General features: G+C 46.4%; 1 protein-coding gene across 4 annotated transcripts in view; it reads right to left on the reverse strand.

The window, feature by feature from the left end:
• The window catches only part of rb1cc1 (RB1-inducible coiled-coil 1), a 144,200-nt gene extending 142,457 nt beyond the window's left edge, over positions 1–1,743 (reverse strand). For all 4 annotated transcript variants that reach the window (XM_078397381.1, XM_078397379.1, XM_078397377.1 and 1 more), the window contains exon 1: positions 1,452–1,743. The gene's annotated coding sequence lies outside the window, so the exon portion shown is untranslated. The remainder of the gene's footprint in view (positions 1–1,451) is intronic.
• Positions 1,744–21,042: the final 19,299 nt, after the last annotated feature.

The following is a 21,042-nucleotide window of genomic DNA, read 5'->3' on the forward strand; positions in this document are numbered from 1 at the left end:
CTCCCCGTTACCCAACCAGAGCCTCAACACCTCTTGTCAACCAGTTCTCTAAACTTCCCAGCCTTGCCCCTCACCCTACAGCAAAACACTGCCCCAACCTGTGTTCTCTCATTTTCGAAAGCCTCTTACTTGCCAACCATCTCCTTGCCTGCAAACAGATCCTCCCAATTGACCTCTGCAAGTTCTCATCTAATGCCTTCACATTTGACCTTGCTCCAATTTCAGATCTTGACTTATGGGTCAGTATTATCCTTCTCCACAGCTACTTTAAAACTAATAGAACTATGGTCACTAGTCTTAAGCATTCCTCCACTGAAACTTCAGTACGTACTCTATCTCATTTCCTAAGAGGGGGTCCAGTGTTAGTCGGTCTCTTAATACTTTGACTAAAAAGAGACAATTAAAAAGGTAATTTCTAACCCAGACACACATACATCAACTCAATTTCTACCAACATACTCAATTACATTTCTATATCACATTTCCATATGTATATTATTCAAATATATGTTGCAAGATTACAAATCTACATTTTTAAACGTCCTAACCATTTGGAACATAATAAGTGCATCTACACTGAAAGGATACCTTGTGATTGTTAATAAATGTACAACCAGAAGTATCTACTGAAGGGATACATCATCTAGCTATGTATTCCACTTTAAACTTTGTGCTGAATAATCAAACTGCTGGACTCAACACAGTAACAAGCGAAACAGGACAAATAACTGACAGGAGACACAAGGGACTGTAGATACCAGAGGAACTCAGCGGGTCAGGCAGTCAGATTTTCAGGACTCTTCTTCATACTTTGAAGAAGGGTTCACCCCAAAAACGTTGTCTGTCCATTTCCCTTGACAGGTGGCGCTGAACTCCACCAGCAATTTGTTTTATGCTCAAACAACTAACAAGAAAATATTAGAACAAGTATAGTGTTAGCATTCAATATATTCCTAGCCATAACCTAGACTTACATCGGCAACTTAACAACTAAGTAGTTGCCCGATTATGAGAAACGGATTTCTGTTCAACGTTACACACACACTAGCCGCAAGATGAAACCACACACATTCCACTGACAACGCTGACAAACTTTGACTGTTGTTAAAGGTTGTGAAGGTGAACCTGCTCAGTCAGAGGCTGAGTCATTCCCGCCCGGGACAGACCTCATAACCCCACACTGGCACTGCACTGACAGAGACTGAGGGGAGGGCCGGCCCGGACCGGACCGGCCCGGGGCTCCATTCATACTGAGCGCCGATGGTGTGGGGGGCTCGATCGCCTCGCCGCAGACCGACCGACCACCCTCCCTCCGTCCCCTTCTTCTCCCCTCCACCGGCCGTCTCTAGGCCCGGATCCCGAGGCTGCGGAGCCGCGCTGACAGCAGCCCAGGGGCCCAGGCCCGGCGCCCCGGGTAACGCACCGCACCGCCCCGGGGAACGGACGCTCACCTGAGACGGCGAGGCGGCTGGACATGGAACCCACTGGAACCCCCGCCGGCGGTGACTGCGGCGAAGCCGGGCTGGGCCGGGCGGGCGGGCGGGCTGCGCTCGGCTCCGCCGCTTCCTCCTGCTGCTGCTGCTGATGCTGCTTCTTCTTCCTCTTCCTCTTCCTTCTCCTTGTCCTTCCTTTCGTTCGTTCTTTCTTCCTTTCGTTCTTCCTTCCTTTCTTTCGTCCTTCGTTCCCTCTCCGCTCTGTTTTCGTTTCGGAGTCAACACCCCCGGTGGGTGGCTGTGACGTAAGCGCGCCGACCGCGCGGCATTGTGGGCGGCCGTGCGTGCGCGCCGCCGCCGCCGCCGTCGGGAGCGCGCACGCTCAGCCCATTCATCAAGTTAAGAGAGTTGAGATGTTTGTAAGTGTGCTTCAGAAAGACAAGCACATCCGAAGAAAAATTTGGCTAGCTTTGATAACATAAATGGACATCATTGTGAAGTAAGGAAAGGGCCGTGGAATATCAGAAAGTAGAATCAACATAGATGGAAATGCAATTTATCAAGAGACAGAACATTAAGACCTTCAAGACCAAGTTGGAAACAATCGATATTAAGACGTTGACCCTTAAGGCCCACTTTCGTGGTTCTCCTCATGGTGAGCCCTGTCAGGCGAACGACAACAAACAGAGACAGCAGAAGCAGAAATAGCAGAAATAACAACGAACAAACAACAACAGTTTGCAGCCCAAATGCAACCTCAGTCGCTGCAGCTTGGCGCCAACACGGAGAATGCGCCCTTCTTAGGGCGGGCACCTACGGATGTCGAACCGGATGGCATCACCCTGCCGCAGCTGAATGTGGAAGGCCTCACCAAGACAAAGACCACCATCATTGCACACCTGCTACAGACCCACAAAGTCACTGCAATCCTGCTCCAAGAGACTCACAAAAGTGACAGCTCCCATCTGAAGATCCCTGGTTATACCCTGGCCGCCTGCACCGAGAGCCACACCCACGGGATTGCCACTTTTGTCTACAGCACCTGGAGGGCGTTACATAACTTCTGCTGCCTCAAACGCAAGAAGAAGAAGAAGCCCACTTTAATATTTAATTGCGACTTGGCACATAACCCTCCTAACGTGTGAGACAGCCAGTGATGGTGATTATACGTCAAGATACATACAGATACAGAACATGGAACAGGATTAGTCAATAGTAAAGAGTGTAGGGACACAGGGATTGGTCCAGACCATCGAACCCTCTGATTGGTAGAAGAGGTGAGGTGGTGCGCAGGAAAAGGAACTGGGCAGTCTGGTTTAGAACTCCGAGAGAGACAGTAAGATTTATGGTTGTCTGTCGTTTGGTGCGTTGGTTGTCACGGTTGTTAATATTACAATAAACGTCTACCTCAAAGTACTTCGCCTACGACTCGCCATAGTGGTGACCCCGACGTGATCACAGATCACCAAGATGTCCCATCGGGAGGCATCGACGCCGAACGCAGTCGGCGTTCATCTGCCCCCGTTCTGGGCCCACCAACCACGCCTGTGGTTCGCCCAAGCGGAGGCACAGTTCCACCTCCGGGGAATACAGGAGGACGAGACCAGGTTCTACCATCTACTGAGCGTCCTGCCGTCGGAGACGTCCGCACGGGTTGCACAGTACGTTACCAAATGCCTCATGTTCGAGGAGGCATTCCGCGAGAAGATGCCAGAGGACGTCCGCATAGTCCTAGCAGACGTTACTTTCGGGGACCCGATGGATTTCGCAGAAAAGGCGGACGCACTGGTCGCGGCAAAGGCGAGGCGCCCCGGCTCAGTAAATCGGGTTTCAACACAGGTGAGCGACCGACCGCGCGGCCAAGATGGTGCCCATCCGCCCGCCACTTTTCAAAAAACCCGCCAAGCTGCTACGTCGACGGCGGCCATTTTGAAACAGGCCCGCGACATAGAAACACACCAGCGCGGCTGGTGTTTCTTTCATAGACGGTGGGGAGCAGCGGCACGCAACTGTAGAAGCCCCTGCACATTCTCGGGAAATGCCTCGGCCGATCAAATGTAGAGGTAATCTCGATCGGCCAGAACCATCGCCTCTACCTTGCGGAGCAACATACAGGTACCGTTTTCCTCGTGGACACCGGGGCGATCGTCAGTATTGTGCCTCCATCCTGCCAGGAAGCGCAATCAGGTAAAACCGGCCCCCCACTCATTGCGGTCAATGGCAGCCCTGTCCATACCTACGGAACACGGGACATGTCCCTGTCCTTTGGTTCCAGGACCTACAACTGGACTTTCATCATCGCAGACGTAGGCCAGGCAATCCTGGGAGCGGATTTCCTTTGGGCTTTTTCATTGATCCCTGACGTCCGCGGGAAGAGCCTGCAGCTGTCGTCCAGTAGCGTTGACCCCCCCGCTCCTTCGGTTTCCGTGTCATCCAACCCGACCGTCCAGGCCGTCACCACGACCTCCGACCCGTTTGCTGCGATACTCGCTGAATTCCCGGAGCTCCTAGTCCAGCGTTTCGACACACCTGCCGCCAAGCACGGAGTCATGCACTTCATCCCTACGGAGGGACCGCCTGGTTTCGCCCGATCCCGACGCCTACCCTCTGATAAGCTGGCAGTCGCTCGCGAAGAGTTCCTCACTTTGAAACGGCTGGGGATCATACGCCCGTCAGACAGCCCGTGGGCCTCACCGTTACACATGGTCCCAAAAGCATCTGGGGGGTGGAGACCATGTGGCGACTACCGACGTCTGAACGCCATCACCACGGCTGACCGATACCCGCATATTCAGGATTTTTCTGCCAGCCTAGAGGGTGCCACGGTATTCTCAAAACTGGACTTAGTCCGAGGGTATCACCAGATCCCGGTTCGCCCTGCAGACATCCCTAAGACCGCCACGATCACCCCGTTCGGGCTTTTTGAGTGGCTGCGGATGCCTTTCGGCCTCAAAAACGCCGCCCAGGCGTTCCAACGCCTCATGGATCATGTGGGTCGGGGTATGCCTTTTGTGTTCATATATCTGGACGATATTCTCGTGGCAAGTCGGTCGGCTCACGAACACCGGTCCCACCTGCGCTCCATATTCCAAAGGTTGCAGGACCACGATCTGATCCTACACCCGTCCAAATGCCAATTCGGACTATCCTCAGTAGATTTCCTGGGCCATCGGATCACACAGGCCGGTGCCGTTCCCTTGCCCGAGAAGGAGGCTGCTATCCGCTCCTTCCCCCGCCCCGACACTATCAAAGGGTTACAAGAGTTTGTAGGCATGGTGAATTTTTACCACCGATTCGTCCCGGCGGCAGCCCGGATCATGCGCCCCCTTTTCCAATGCCTCGCGGGTAACCCCACCAAGCTCGTGTGGTCCCTTGCTGCCGACGCGGCTTTCACGGCAGCCAAGCTGGCCCTCGCGAACGCCGCCATGCTCGTCCACCCGCGCTCCTCTGCCCCCACCGCCCTCACCGTCGATGCCTCCGGCGTGGCGGTGGGGGGCGTCTTAGAACAGCAGGTTAACGGCCTCTGGCACCCTTTGCCGTTTTTCAGCCGCCAGCTCACTCACCCCGAGATAACTTACAGTGTCTTTGATCGGGAACTCCTGGCCCTCTACCTGGCGATCCGTCATTTTCGCTATTTTTTAGAGGGTCGCCTTTTCGTGGCGTTCACTGACCACAAGCCACTGACGTTTGCTTTTTTGAAGGTTTCCGATCTGTGGTCGGCCCGCCAGCAGAGACACCTCACTTTTGTTTCGGAATTTACCACCGACGTTCGGCACATTGCGGGAAAACTAAATGCCATGGCGGATGCCCTGTCCAGACCGGCGGTTTCCCTGGTTGCCGAGGTAAGTTCCGGGGTGGATTTCCAGGAGCTCGCGGAGGCTCAGCGCCTGGAAGACACCCCCTCCCTGTACCCCCACACCACCTCGGGGTTGCGGTTGGCACAGGTAGCCTGTGGTCCCACACGTACCAAACTCTGGTGCGACGTTTCTCTGCCGCGCACCCGCCCGGTAGTGCCCACTTCCATGCGGCGCCAGGTTTTCGACACTATTCACGGCCTGGCACATCCGTCTATCCGGGCCACTTCGGATCTGGTTGCGGCTCGATTTGTCTGGCACGGGCTGCGGAGGCAGGTGGCCGCCTGGTCCCGCTCCTGCATTCAGTGCCAAACCTCCAAGGTACACCGGCACACTCGGCCCCCCGTCCAGCAGTTCACGGTCCCCGCAGTCCGATTCCTCCACATCCATGTGGATCTCGTCGGCCCGTTACCCCACTCCAGAGGCTACACCCACCTCCTCACGGTAGTCGAGCGGTTCACCCGGTGGCCAGAGGTGCTCCCGTTGTCCGACATCTCAGCAGCCTCCTGCGCACGGGCTCTGGCACTAAATTGGATTGCCCGTTTCGGCGTCCCGGACGTCATCACTACCGACCGGGGCGCCCAATTCACCTCATCCCTGTGGGTGGCTCTGACTCAGCTGTGCGGGTCCCGATTACAGCAAACCACCGCCTATCACCCCCAGGCCAACGGGATGGTGGAACGGTTCCACAGGCAGCTTAAAGCGTCACTCACTGCCCGCCTGTCCGGCCCCGACTGGGCCGACCAGCTCCCATGGGTTCTCCTGGGTATCCGCACGGCTCCGAAGCACGATCTCGGAGCTTCCTCGGCAGACCTGGTCTATGGCTCGCCCCTGCGGGTACCAGGCGACGTTCTCCCCCAATGTTCCACCCCCCCTCCCTCCATGCCAGCACTCTTAGCTTCACTCCGAGCGCGGGTGGGGTCCCTGGCCCCGGTCCCTGCTTCTCGTCACGGGGATCCCCCTTCACACGTCCCGCCGGCCTTGGGCGACTGCGAGTTCGTTTTCCGGCGCATCGATGCCCATCGTCCCCCGTTCCGGCCAGTTTACCAGGGTCCGTTCAGGGTAGTGAAGAGAGGCAAAGTCACCTTCACGTTAGAAGTGGGTACACAACAACAGGTCGTCTCGGTGTCCCGCCTCAAGCCTGCCTATTTGGACCCAGACCAGCCCGTCACAGCGGCTCAACCTCCTCGCCGGGGCCGACCTCCGGCGGCGGCTCCCGTACAGCAGTTTTCCCCCTCGCTGCCCCCGTTCGGGACTCCGCTTCCCCCGGTCGCCTTGCCACTGCCGCCTCCGGCTCCGTCAGTTCCCCCTCCTCCCGCGGTGCCGGTTTCCCCGTCCCCACCCCCGGCAGGGCCCCCCTCTCCTCTCCGCACCCGCTCCGGTCAGGTGGTCCGGGCACCTGCCCGGTACCGCACCGAGGGTTCTGGGGGGGGTCATGTAGGGACACAGGGATTGGTCCAGACCATCGAACCCTCTGATTGGTAGAAGAGGTGAGGTGGTGCGCAGGAAAAGGAACTGGGCAGTCTGGTTTAGAACTCCGAGAGAGACAGTAAGATTTATGGTTGTCTGTCGTTTGTGCGTTGGTTGTCACGGTTGTTAATATTACAATAAACGTCTACCTCAACGTACTTTGCCTACGACTCGCCATAACAGTGTTTTATTGTCATACTCGACCAAGTGGACCCGTTGGGCCCAAACCAAACCTCTCCTGCATTGGTGCAGCACCCTCTCCTCTCCTCCCCCACTCCCCTCTTCCCCCCCCTTCCCCTCCTCTCTCCCCTCCCCACCCCCTCCTCCCTCCCCCTCAAACCCATGTATCCCCCTTCCTCCCTCCATCCCCCCTCCCTCCACCCCCCTTCCCCTCCCCCTCCCTCCCTAGGAGATAGATTTAAACTTTCAAATGTGAATAACTTTAAAATATAACACCGATTTCAATGAAACTCCTTCCATTAGCACCAAAGGGATGACAATGAGCCTAAAATTGTCACGCTATCGTGTACCATTTTGGCTGTAGTTCAGGAACAAACAAACGAGAGTTTTAGTATATAGATGTCCCAGATAGAACAATGAAATTCTTACTTGCAGCAGCACAACAGAATATGTAAACATTATACTCGGTAAACAATATAATTAACCAGAACAAAAGTTCAATGTGTGTGTATTTACATATTACACACACATACAACGCCCTCCATAATGTTTGGGACAAAGACCCATCATTTATTTATTTGCCTCTGTACGCCACAATTTGAGATGTAATAGAAAAAAATCATGTGGTTAAAGTGCATATTGTCAGATTTTAATAAAGGCCATTTTTATACATTTTGGTTTCATCATCTGTTCATTATGTTTGGGACGCAGCAATGTCATGTAAATGAAAGTAGTCATGTTTAGTACTTTGTTTCATATCCTTTGCATGCAATGACTGCTTGAAGTCTGCGATTCATGGACATCACCAGTGGCTGGGTGTCTTCTCTGGTGATACTCTGCCAGGCCTGTATTGCAGCCATCTTTAGCTTATGCTTGTTTTGGGGGCTAGTTCCCTTCAGTTTTCTCTTCAGCATATAAAAGGTATGCTCAATTGGGTTCAGATTGGGTGATTGACTTGACCATTCAAGAATTGACCATTTTTTAGCTTTGAAAAACTCCTTTGTTGCTTTAGCAGTATGTTTGGGATCATTGTCTTGCTGTAGAATGAACCGCCGGCCAATGAGTTTTGAGGCATTTGTTTGAACTTGAGCAGATAGGCTGTATCTATACACTTCAGTATTCATTATGCTACTATCATCAGCAGTTGTATCATCAATGAAGATAATGAGCCAGTACCTTCAGCAGCCATACATGCCCAGGCCATAACACCCCCACCACCGTGTTTCACAGATGAGGTGGTATGCTTTGGATCTTGGGCAGTTCCTTTTCTCCTCCATACTTTTCTCTTGCCATCACTCTGATATAAGTTAATCTTCATCTCATCTGTCCACAAGACCTTTTTTTCCAAAACTGTGGTTCCTCTTGTAATCTTTGGCAAACTAACCTGGCCATCCTATTTGTGCAGCTAACCAGTGGTTTGCATCTTGCAGTGTAGCCTCTGTATTTCTGTTCATGAAGTCTTCTGTAGACAATGATCATTGACAAATCCACACCAGACTCCTGAAGAGTGTTTCTGATCTGTCGGACAGGTGTTTGGGGATTTTTCTTTATTATGGAGAGAATTCTTCTGTCATCAGCTGTGGAGGTCTTCCTTGGCCTGCCAGTCCCTTTGTGATTAGTAAGCTCACCAGTGCTCTCTTTCTTCTTAATGATGTTCCAAACAGTTGATTTTGGTAAGCCTGAGGGTTGGCTGATGTCTCTGATAACAGTTTCATTCTAGTTTTGCAGTCTCATAATGGTTTCTTTGACTTTCATTGGCACAACTTTGGTCCTCAGCAAGAAAAGTTTCCAAAGGTGATGGAAAGACTGGAGGAAAGACTGGGTGCTGAGAGCTCTCTTATACCTGCATTTAAGGTGGCAATTAAACACACCTGAGTAATTACAAACACCTGTGAAGCCATGTGTCCCAAACATTGTGGTGCCCTTAAATGTGTGGATAACATATAAACACAGCTGTAATTTGTACATGGTGCAATCAAAATGTATTAAAATGTTTTTTATTAATATCTGACAATGTGCACTTTAACCACATGTGATTTTTTTCTATTACAAATTTCAAATTGAGGAGTACAGAGGCAAATAAATAAATAATGGGTCTTAATATGTATATGTATATATATATATATATATATATATACTGATCAGCCAAAACATTATGACCTGACGAGCCAAAACGTTATGACCACCTGCCTAATATGCTGTTGGTCCTCCATGTGCAGCGTACATTCCTCCCGTGACCACCATTAAAATTTTCTGTGACTTGTGCCACAGTAGACCTTCTGTCGGTTCGGACCAGATGGGATAGCCTTCGTTGCCCTCACGCATCGATGAGCCTTGGGCACCCAACACCCTGTCGCCAGCTTGTGGTTTGTCCCTCCTCGGACCACTGTCGGTAGGTACTCACCACTGTTAACACCCCATAAGCCTTGCCATTTCAGAGACGCTCTGGCCCAGTCGTCTGGTCATAACAATTTGGCCCTTGTCAAAGTCGCTCAGGTCTTTACTCCTGCCCATTTCTCCTGCATCCAACACATCAACTTCAAGAACTGACTGTTCACTTGCTGCCTAATATATCCCACCCCTTGACAGGTGCCATTGTAACAAGATAATCAATGTTATTCACTTCGCCTGTCAGTGGCCATAATGTTTTGGCTGATCGGTGTATATATACACACACACACACACGTGTATATATATATATATATATTGGTTCCTTCTGACATATAGAGAAGATTACACATGAATACAATCACAGTGCACAGATGAAGGATAAAGGTACAACATTTAGTGCACGATATAACATTGTAGTCGAGAAAAAGACCAATCAGAGATAGCTCAAACGTCTCCAATGAGGTAGAATGGAGGTCAGGATTCCAGTTGATGAGAGGACAATTCAGTTGCCTGAAAACAGTTGGGAAGATGTGTAGGAAGGAACTGCAGAATCTAGTTTATACCGAAAATAGACAAGAATGCTGGAGATACTCAGCTGGTCAGATGATATTTTGGGTCGGAAGTGTTTTGCATTTTGTGTCTATTAACTGTTTCTATCAACTGGGAAGAAACTGTCCCTGATACTGGACACCTTCCAGACCCTTTCTGTGCAACTTTCAGAAAAAGAGTAGAGCCATCAGAAATATATGTATTGGAGCATAAAATAAAGTAGATGCGTAAGTGTCCAGGTACATAAGAGACTGCAGAAGTAGGGATATGGTGCCAAAACCAGAGGAGCTCAGCAAGATTTTGGGACCAGTTCAGTTTAGTTTATTGTCAAGTGTACCGAGGTACAGTGAAAAGCTTTTGTTGCGTGCTATCCAGTCAGCAGAAAGATAATACATGATTACCATCGAGCCATTTAGAGTATATAGATACATGATAAGGGAATAACTTTTAGTGCAAAGTAAAGCCAACAAAGTCTGATCAAGGATAGTCTGAGGGTCACCAAAGACGTAGATCGTAGTTCACCTCTGCTCCCTGGTTGTCAAGTCAAGTCAAGTCAATTTATTTGTATAGCACATTTAAAAACAGCCCACGTTGACCAAAGTGCTGTACATCTGACCAGGAAAAAAAAGAAACATACAGTGGCAGGCAGCCAAACACAACGGCGCGGCCATCTTGAACAAAATGTTAATTCAATCACCCACAGTCCAACAATAAAAGCACTAAACAGGCACCCAAAATTACCCAACCCCAAAAACCCCCCAAAACACAGTCCAACAATAAAAGCATTAAATAGGCATTCAAATCACACACCCCAAAACCCCCAAAAACACAGTCCAACAATAAAAGCATCAAACAGGCACTCAAACCACCCAACCCCAAAAACACACAAAAAAGAAACATCCATCAAAGAAACATCCATCACAGTGAGTCTCCTCCAGTCCTCTCTCTCCTCACTGTGATGGAAGGCCACAATGTCTTTCCCTTCTCCTGCTGTCCTCGCCCGCAGTCAGGTTGTTGTGGTTGCAGGCCGCACCGGACGGTCCACAGCGGGCCAAGCCCAAGGCGCGTCGCGTCGCAGCCGCTCCCGCAGCCTCCGAAGACGGCCGGCTCCGCTGATGAAAAGTCCGATCCGGGGCGGGCGAACACGCTGTCGCTGCCGCTGTTGTTGCACGTCGGGGCGGCCGTGGCTCCCGACATTGAAGCCCCCGCCCAGCAGAGAAATATCCCGCGGCCATCCTAGGCCGCGCCGGACGGTGAAATGTCCGCGACCCAAGCCCCGCGATCCGGGGTGGGCGAACACGCTGCCGCTGCCGGAGCTCCCGATGTCGGCATCCACGCGGCCCGAACCTAAGGCGAGTCGCAGCCGCTCCCGCAGCCTCCGAAGACGGCCGGCTCCGGTGGTGGTAAGTCCGTTCCGCGGGCTCTGCAAACCAGAGCCCTGGAGGCCGACAGCTCCAGGAGTTGGGCCGATGGTAGGCCGCAGCAGGAACGGAGACACGGCCCAGAAAACAAAGGTCGGGTCTCCGTTCTGAAGGGACACACTAATTTACAGTGTTAGTTTCCCCCTCCCCCCCACATACACACATATGGTAGGATGTGGTAGGATGATTCAGTTGTCTGATAACAGATTCACAGTTCCGGTCACCAGACTTTATTTTTGAACATGAAAATGCACAAGCAAACAGCATAGCGGCAATATTTCTTGATCATAGTTTTTCTGCTAAAATGCGTGTTTCCATAGCACTAATTAGATATAACACAACTGATTAATTTGGGATACTATTTGCATTACTTGGGCTGAACTGATTAAAAAGCGATTTCGATCTGGAACTAGAAAACCGTTTAAAAGTTCCTTTGGAAATTGACAAACCAAAGAAATCAAGTTGTTTTGGGGGGGGGGAAATCACATTTGGTACAAAAACCTCTTTAAATGTTACTAACATTATTCTCCAGTAATCAGATACTATTATCTCTTAAAAACACGATAAGATACAATACGGTACGATACAATAAAACTTTATTCATTCCCGGAGGGAAATTGGTCTGCCGACAGTCACAACACTGTGGCAATGAATTCTGCAGATTCATCACCCTCTGTTAAACGGTGTAATGTACAGACTTTAATATTTTTAACTTGCCGCATTAAAAATAAACATTTTTATTGGAACAACCTTTATTATGTAACATTGCTATTGTGAGTCAGAATCTTGCCCTTAACCCCTACCCCTCCCCCCCCTCATTGGTACAATTCTTTTTATATTTTAATATTTTACAATGTGAGATTTCTTAGGAATGCCACTATTGCATTATAGCAGAGCTATCTGTATTGCAGATGCTAGTAATCTGCATTGAAGACAAAGGTTATTTTTCTCATGTCACAGGTAGTGCCTGAGCTACTGAGTGTTCCTTGCAATATATCTGACCTAATTGGAATAAGTGTTGATATATTTTGAAATATCTGTTGAAGGTAAACTAAGTCCTTGGTCTCAATTTTGTCATCCAGTTGCAACACTGTACCATCGTTAATTTTACTCCTGATGTGTAGGTTCTCAGGTGGTTGCTGAACTCAATATGGAACCCAATGACTTAGCCATGAAAGGCAGAAAGCGATGCATTCCTACTGTTCGCTCTGAATTTCTGAGCACTCTTAATAAATAAACACATGGTTCTCCAAGCTCTCCCATATCTTCTTGGAGTTTACCATTTGTGATAGCGTTCCAAGTGGGCATGCCAGGCATACTACTTCAGCCTAGTACTTCTATTTTAGCTGTAGTCAGACTGCTCCCTTTCTTTGAGATGGGCTGTGGATGCTCATGATGAACAACAAAGATTGCTCCCTTCATACCTTGGAAGAGGAAGCTGGTGACAGTAATTCTCAGGCTCAGGGGTACAGATGAGAACTTTACCTGAAAAGTAGTGGTAAGTACATTGATGCTGATATATTAACAAAGATCATTACTCCCAAGGTTGGGCATTCAGTGGGCTTTTCATCTGTTGAGACTTGGATTATAGAGAAACTGTTAAAAGCTCCAAATGCATGTCCTCAGAGATGATCAACTCTGGTAGAGCTGAATTGTAATGTTCCACAGGATCGCATCATGCAATGCTCTGACTAGAGCACATAGTGCAAGAATCTGGAAAAAAATGCAATATAAAACATTACAAAATACAAAATATCTTGTACTAATATGATTTTTGTGTTCTAACATTATACAGATTTATTGCTTAACTGTAACTATATCTTCAATTTACATAAACCTCCCTCTAACCCTACCTTTGAATCCCTCCTGGGATAAATATTCTATCGTATCATATCGTATCGAATGTGGTTCACTCTGAAAATCACTGAAAGAATCCAGTGTGCAGCTCCATAAACAATCACCCTGTTAGCAGTTGTCCTACTGGTTGCAAAATGCTTGTTCCAAAATAGCCTTTTCCAAAATATAAAGATCAAATCTGTGACAACCTGCTGCACACCCCTCCTTTACATCGCATTAAATGTGGTCAGTCTAATCCTTGTAGCCTGTCCCACTTAGGCGATTTTTTAGGCGACTGTCATAGTCGTAGCAGGTCGCCGAAAAACGGCGACTGGATCCCCCCTACGACAATGTCTACGAGAAGCTACAACAACCTACCACCTAGTCGGCATCAAGCTACGGCAAGCTACTGACAACCGGCGACCCAATCGTCGCGAGTAGGACATCCGCCTACGACCGCACCCACGACAACCTACGACTACACAGATGACAACCTACGACAACCAAAATCAACGTACGTCCGCCCGCGACAAGCTACGACATGCTACGACCCTGTCGGTGACAACTGAAGACATTTCATGTCATTTTGGCCTCCGGTTTTGAAGCCAGTACCTGTCGCCGGTTGACGTAGGTTGATGTAGGTGGTCGCCAATGGAATTCACCGAAGTCAGCACCGGCGACAATCTACGTCACCTGGTGACAACCAACGTCAGAAGACGTCAAACTACGCTCATTGACGTCAAACCCACTGTCGGCAAAAAAAAATCAACATTCTGAAAATCCAGCAGTGACCAGAAAGATGCTACAACTCTTTGGAAACTATTCACAACCCCATACAAGCGACACCCTGGTGACCATGTGGCGACAGCCTAGTCGCCTGTAGTCGCCTAAAAGATCGCCTAAGTGGGACAGGGGTTTAAGTCTATGAATTGCTTGCTTTAATTAATCCTTGGGTGCAAGTCCATAGCTCCCTAGAAGTGGCAACACAATTGGATAAAGGGTGTTCAAGAGGGAATATGGCATGCTTAGCTTATTAGTTGGAGCATTGAGTATAAAAGGTGGCATGTCATTTTGCAATTGCTTAAAACTTTGGTTAGATCAAAATTGGAATATTGTGTTCAGTTATCGTCATCACACTATAAGGATATGGAGGTTTGGAGAGGGAGCAGAAGGAGATCACAAGGATGTTTCCTAGATTTAAGTATATCTACAAGTAGCGCTTGGGCACACTTGCTTTGTTTTCTCTGAAGTGTCAGTGGCTGAGGGTCAACCTGAAAAAAGTATATATACTTATGATAGGCATAAATATGGTGGGGAGGAAGCTATTCTTCTTAGGGTGGAAATATTTTAAATACTAAAGAGTATAAGGTGAAGGTGAAGGTGAAAGGAGGGAAAAATTTCAAGGAGACGTGTGAAGCAAGTTTTTTTTCACACAGAGAATGGTAAGTGCTTGTAATAGAGCCCTTGCATAGCAGGTGAGGTCACGACTCCTGACCCGTACTGTTGCCACGCAACGTCTTCTGGGGGGCAAGCAGTGTACTGCAGGCAAGCAGCCGTTGAATTGTCGTTTTTTTGCCAGAATTCTGCTAGAATTTTGCCAGAATTCTGCCAGAGACTCTGAAGCCAAAATCGCCAGTAAACTTGCAACATCTCAGTCCCAACCAAAAATCTTTATGAATGGCACCACATAAATACAGTGTTTAATCACATCAGGCTGCTTAACTTCATTCCAATAAACTTGGTACAGCTGCAAACCTCATGTTACACACCACAACATGAAAACGAAATAAAGGCCGAAACACCATTTGACATACAGCATTTTAATTTTCTATGTTTTATGCATCAGCATTCGTGTGACTCTTTACAGTGATATTTAGCAGAATGGTAACATTTTTCTAAATAAATCTGTTTTTGTTTTAATTATTTGTATCAAAGTAAATAATTCATCTCAGAGCTGAAAATAGAAAGGATATATTCCTCAATATTTCTCTCCTTGTGAAGCAGACCTTTTTTTATTCAATTTTTCTATTTTGTTTCCACCTTTCTGGAAATGACTTATGGAATATGTTTCGCTCTGCTCTGGTTCTGAGCTATGATATTTTCTCCATAACCCCCAGCAACTTCTTTCTTACATTCTCCCTACCCTTACTCATTGATTGGGTGGACTAATTTGTCCTTGGGTTATTTTGTGCCATTTGTCGTGGCGTTCTTTGGGACCTCTTTCTATGATGAAGATGATATTTAAGTTTAAGATGCTCTTTTGATGACAGATGTTAAGCCAGTTACCAGCTGCAGAACTCGCAAGTCACTGTTTCTTGGGGCTTGAAATAACAAGGAACTGCAGATGCTGGTTTAGACCAGAGAAAGACACGCATGCCAGAATAATTCAGCAGGTCAGGTAGCATCCCTGAAGAATGTGGATAGGCGACGTTTCGGGTTGGAACCCGTCTTCAGACTGATCTGAAGAAGGGTCCCGGCTCAAAACATCACCTGTCCATTTTCTCCCGGGTTGCTGCCTGACCTGCTGAGTTACTCCAGCACTTTGTGTCGTTCCTTAGGGCTTAATGAAAAAGAGCTTACATATATTTTACAGTTCCTTTTTCTTGCTTTGGTACACAGGGGACCAATTGCAGTGGCTCTGGTTAGATTTCAAAAGATATTCATGCAAAGCCTTTAAGGTTATGAATACCAGATATCAAGACAGGGAATAGATAATGTGAGGAAACAAACCATTCCTAGACTAATCTCTTCTAGTTTTGTTTTCATCATCCCTGTCAATCTCGTCTTTTCTCAGAAATGAAGATAATTGTTTTTAAATACAATTGTATGTGTTGATTTTGTGAAAGCTCACAGGCAAGGGGCTTTACTTTTCTAGGCAAGGCCTGCTCTGGGAGTAAGCACTCACTAAATTGCTTTGTTTCCCATGTTAATTAACCCTGCAATGCTGCTATTTTGAGGTTAAAATGCTTCCCTTGATGCCATTCAATGCCCTAATTGTAATTAAGCTCACAACATTTGAGGTCTGTAGCAGCTAGTTTGAAATATTATTGATTGAAATAAAGGCAATAGGACCCAGAATAAGCCATTCAACTCTTTTGGCTTGCTCCACCATTCACACTGATCATGGCTGATCAACCACTGGTTTTGCTTTTGCCCAAATCCCATGACCTGTTCGTGTATGAAATATTCCTACCTCCTTCATGAATACATTCAATGGCTTTGCCTCCTCTGCCTTCTGTTGTAGACAATTCCATAGGTTTACCATTCTCTTTAAAAAAATATATCCTGACCTTTGGTACCCTAATATGGTTAATCGTAAATAAAATATATATTAAATCATTTTGTCATTTCTTTGCCTCAATTATAATGTGCCTTCTTTCTCACTTTAGACTAGCACATTTTTATTGGCCTGATATCGCTTCACATATTTAAAAGTCCCTTACAGGAAATGTTTTGATTCCTTGCAAGTTTTACTGCCACATTCCATCCTTCTTCTATGAATCAATCTTTTTGCCCTCCTTTACTGAATTCTAAACTGCTCCCAATACTCAGGCCTGCTAATATTTATTTTGGCAATTTTATATACTCCTCTTTAAATCTAATACCATTCTTAATTTCATTCATAATCAACGGTTGATCATCTTTATTGATTTATTCTTGTGTCAGATAGGATTGAATAATTGTCATACTCCATTTATACATTATTTTAACATAGTCCACGAGCTATCCACCATGAACACGTTTAATAAAATACCGCAATCTATCACAGCCAGTTCCTGATTCATAACCGCCTAGTTTTCTTTGGACAAATTTAGGACGCTAGTTTCAGATTCTACTACAGGTACGTCACTCGTCTTCTTAATGAAGAATTCTATCATATTATGGCTGTTCTTTTCTAAGGGATAATGTATGAGAAGATTTTAATTATTTATTTCTAATTGTACCACAGCTGGCCTGGAATAGCTTTTCGGGGTCTTCAGGAGATGAATCTAAATAAGCAACACATCAAGGAATGTTTCCTTCACAGTATTGTTGCTAATTTTCTTCGGCAAACTTTATACAATTTAAAGTAAACCATAATTACAGTTATACCCTGTTAACATTTGTTTCTAGTTTCCTATTTAATTCTATTCCCTTTATCCCAGCACAGTTTGGTGGCCTACAGGCAGTCTACACCAACTTTTTTTGTCCTCTGAATAGTTCCTATTCAATTTACCAATTCCACATCATGATTTTCTGACCCAATGTTGTTCCTCATCATCATTTTGATTTTGTCTTTACTAACAACACCACCCAATCTCTCTTGTCGTGTTACCTGTCCTTCCAAAATATTGACACCACTTTCCATGTCCTTGCGTATTGAATTCCCAAGGGTGTCCACTTTCCATTCTTGGGCTCCGTGCAGCCTCAGAGGTACACAGCATGGGAACAGACCCTTCAGCCCAACTTGTTCATACTGACCAAATTTTCCACTTGAGCTCATCCCATTTGCCTCTGAGACTTACTTCCACAATAGCAACAATATCATCACCAGTTAGATAGATGCAAACTGCTGGAGTAACTCGGTGGGACAGGCAGCATCTCTGGAGAGAAGGAATGGGTGACTTTTCAGGGTGAGACCCTTCTTCAGACTCAAAACTGTCTGAAAAAGGGTCATGACTCAAAACATCACCCATTCTTTCTCTCCAGAAATGCTGCCTGTCTCTCTGAGTTACTCCAGCATTTTGTGTCTTTTTTCCGTTTTAAACCAGCATCTGCAGTTCCTTCCTACACATCATAACCACTTACATCTATTTCCAAAGCTAATCTAGCAACCTGAAGTGAATGTTCTCTGCATTAAGCACAATGTCTAGAGATTTGTCTTTTAATATTATTAGCCCTCCAGGCATTTTATTTGTCTTGTGGGCCTATTTGCTTATTGCCCATGTTTTCTCCTTTGCATTTTCGATTCTTCCTTTCATTCTATTTTTAAACCCACCTTACAGTAATAACAAATCACTCCTCCACTCTTTCTCTGACATCTCACAACCAAAGACATTGTTCCCATCCTGCCCAGGTTAGGGCCTTCTTTCCCTCTCCACTTCAACGCCCACATTCTCAGGATTGTGCCTTTACTTTAGCTTAAATCATTAAGTAGAAATATACATCTGACCCTTCTTACCAACTAGCTTTCTCCTCTTTTCTGCATCATGACGTCACCTCCATACCTGCTTGGTGGTCTCCGTGAGATGGCATGAGCAAGGCAAGAAAAGTAACTTAGATAATGTCCGGGCAGCTATCTGCAGTATTCTTACCTGCATGCCCTTTCTCTGCTTCACTCCACTGCTGATTGGGGGCCTCCTGCTCACTTTATGGATTAGCCACCACTTTCTGTGCTCTCACATAATTTTTGCTTAATCTTGACTCTGACACTGCTTGATAGATTGGGCCAAGAATGCCACCTTGAAGAAATACTTCTTTGATCTCTGTCTAATTTTCATGCCTTGTTCACTCCCCAGTCTTGCCTGCTGAGCATGTCTGATAGAACAGTATTTCACATTTTAAAAAAAAAACTTTACTTGAGGGAATACTGTAGATTGGAGATACAGCATGGAAACATGGCCCACCAAGTCCATGGAGACCATCGATCAACTGTTCACACTAGTTCTATGTTATCCTACTTTCCCACGACCTGTGCACGTGGGGACAATTTAGAGAGGCCAATTAATCTGCAAACCGACACATCTTTAGGATGTGGGAGGAAACCGGAGCACCCAGAGGAAACTCACTCAGTTACGGGGGAAACATGCATACTCCGCATCGACGGCACCCAAGGTCAGGATCAATGCCTGGTTTCTGGCACTGTGAGGCAGCAACTCTACCAGCTGTGTCGCTGTTTCTCCCCAGCTATACTAACTGGCTGCATTACCACCTTTTTCAGTAGCATCATCCTAATGCTACCTTTGGGAGGAAGATACAAAATTCTTAGAAACATTACCTCCAGGTTCAAGAACAGCTTCTTTTCTTCAACCACCAGGATCCTGAATCCCCTAACCGTATTCCTAGTTCTACAACAAACTACAATGGACTTTTGGTAAGTGTACAACATATATCAGTTTGCACTATTCTGGCCTGATTACCTAGTATAATTGATAATTTATTATATAATTGTTATTTGTATATTTATTTCTTGTTTTGTTGCATAAATGTGTCTAAAAAGCTGCAACAAGTAAGAATTTGTGCCACCCCTGGTGCATTTGAAAAGTCAACAGCGTTGACTCTTGAGAATTGCCCTCATTTTGTAGCTTTTGTTCATTTTCTCTTTTTCTAAACTCCATTAATTTATCAACCATTTGACCTCTACATTGTATCTCCATGTCAACCATAGCCTCACTCTGTAACAGATATCTCCTTTGTCCTAACCATTCCTCCTCAACTTTCTCTGGAACTTATATAGCATATTTTCTCTCCCAATTCTGAAGTACATTTATTCTGTTTCTCTTTCCACAGATGCTGTCTGGCCTGCTGAGTGTTTCCAGCATATTTTTGCTTTTATTTCAGAGTTCCAGCATCTGAATTTGCTTTATTTTCATGTTCTTATTAAGCTTTATATGTCATTTTTATAGGTGTATAGCTGCTTTGCCAAATTCAAGTAAAGCTTAAGTATCAAAATAGGAAAGTCATTTTCTGGGACATTAAATTATAGTCATAGAGATACAGAGTTTTACAACAGAGAAATGGTCTACTTGGTCCACCACATCTATACCGACCTTTTTGTCTATTTGTACTAATGTAATTTGTCTGCATTTAATCTTTATCCTCCTATGCCTTGCCTATTTAAGTGCCTGTTTCATTATTCATACCTGGAGTGGGATTTTAGCTGTGTCATGGGACCCCTAAATGTTCAGCCATAGATAAATGACATTCAGTTTGAGCCTTCGTCATCATCAAAGTTAGTCCCTCAGTGAGAAAACATCACCAGTTGTGATTTAGACGAACAGGATGGAAAATGTTATCAGATACATATACCGAGTGAGGTACATCTGCAGACAGAATTTGTGAAAAAAGCATGAGTATAGTATGTGAAATTCTCATACCAAAGGAAACTTATCTTATTAATGCCTAGTACCACTTCCTAAAAATTGCTTGCAAAGTTCATTAACACTGTATTAGCATGATCATTATTTGAACAACACTATTTTGGGAATAGACACAAAAAGCTGGAGTAACTCAGCGGAACAGGCAGCATCTCTGGAGAGAAGGAATAGGTGACGTTTCGCGTTGAGACCCTTCTTCAGAATGGTTAAGGTCTGAATGATCCCTAACCTGTCTGACGAAGGGTCTCGACCTGAAATGTCACCCATTCCTTCTCTCCAGAGATGCTGCCTGTCCCGCTGAGTTATTCCAGTTTTTTGTGTCTACCTGGTGGTTCTACAGTTAAGAATACAGCAGAGGGCAGCAGAGATATATCATAGAATCTACACCGTAACATGTTAATTTGCATCGTGATTTTGCTACTTTTCTCAAAATTCTTCACAAACAAATTTCCAGGAGTATCACACCAATGTCAGAAAAAGGGGTTGGCTATTTAAGATTGAGACAAGGACAAATATTTCCCAGGAGAGCGCTGAATCTGAAAAATTATTTATCTCGAGGATGGAGCCGAAAGGCTGGAGCAATTAGGCTTGTATAAACTGGAATTTAGAAGGATGAGGGGGGATCTTATTGAAACATATAAGATAATTAGGGGATTGGATACATTAGAGGCAGGAAACATGTTCCCAATGTTGGGGGAGTCCAGAACAAGGGGCCACAGTTTAAGAATAAGGGGTAGGCCATTTAGATCGGAGATGAGGAAGAACTTTTTCAGTCAGAGAGTGGTGAAGGTGTGGAATTCTCTGCCTCAGAAGGCAGTGGAGGCCAGTTCGT

This window comes from Rhinoraja longicauda, chromosome 4 (genome assembly GCF_053455715.1).
Source record: "Rhinoraja longicauda isolate Sanriku21f chromosome 4, sRhiLon1.1, whole genome shotgun sequence".
NCBI classification, from domain to species: domain Eukaryota; kingdom Metazoa; phylum Chordata; class Chondrichthyes; order Rajiformes; family Arhynchobatidae; genus Rhinoraja; species Rhinoraja longicauda.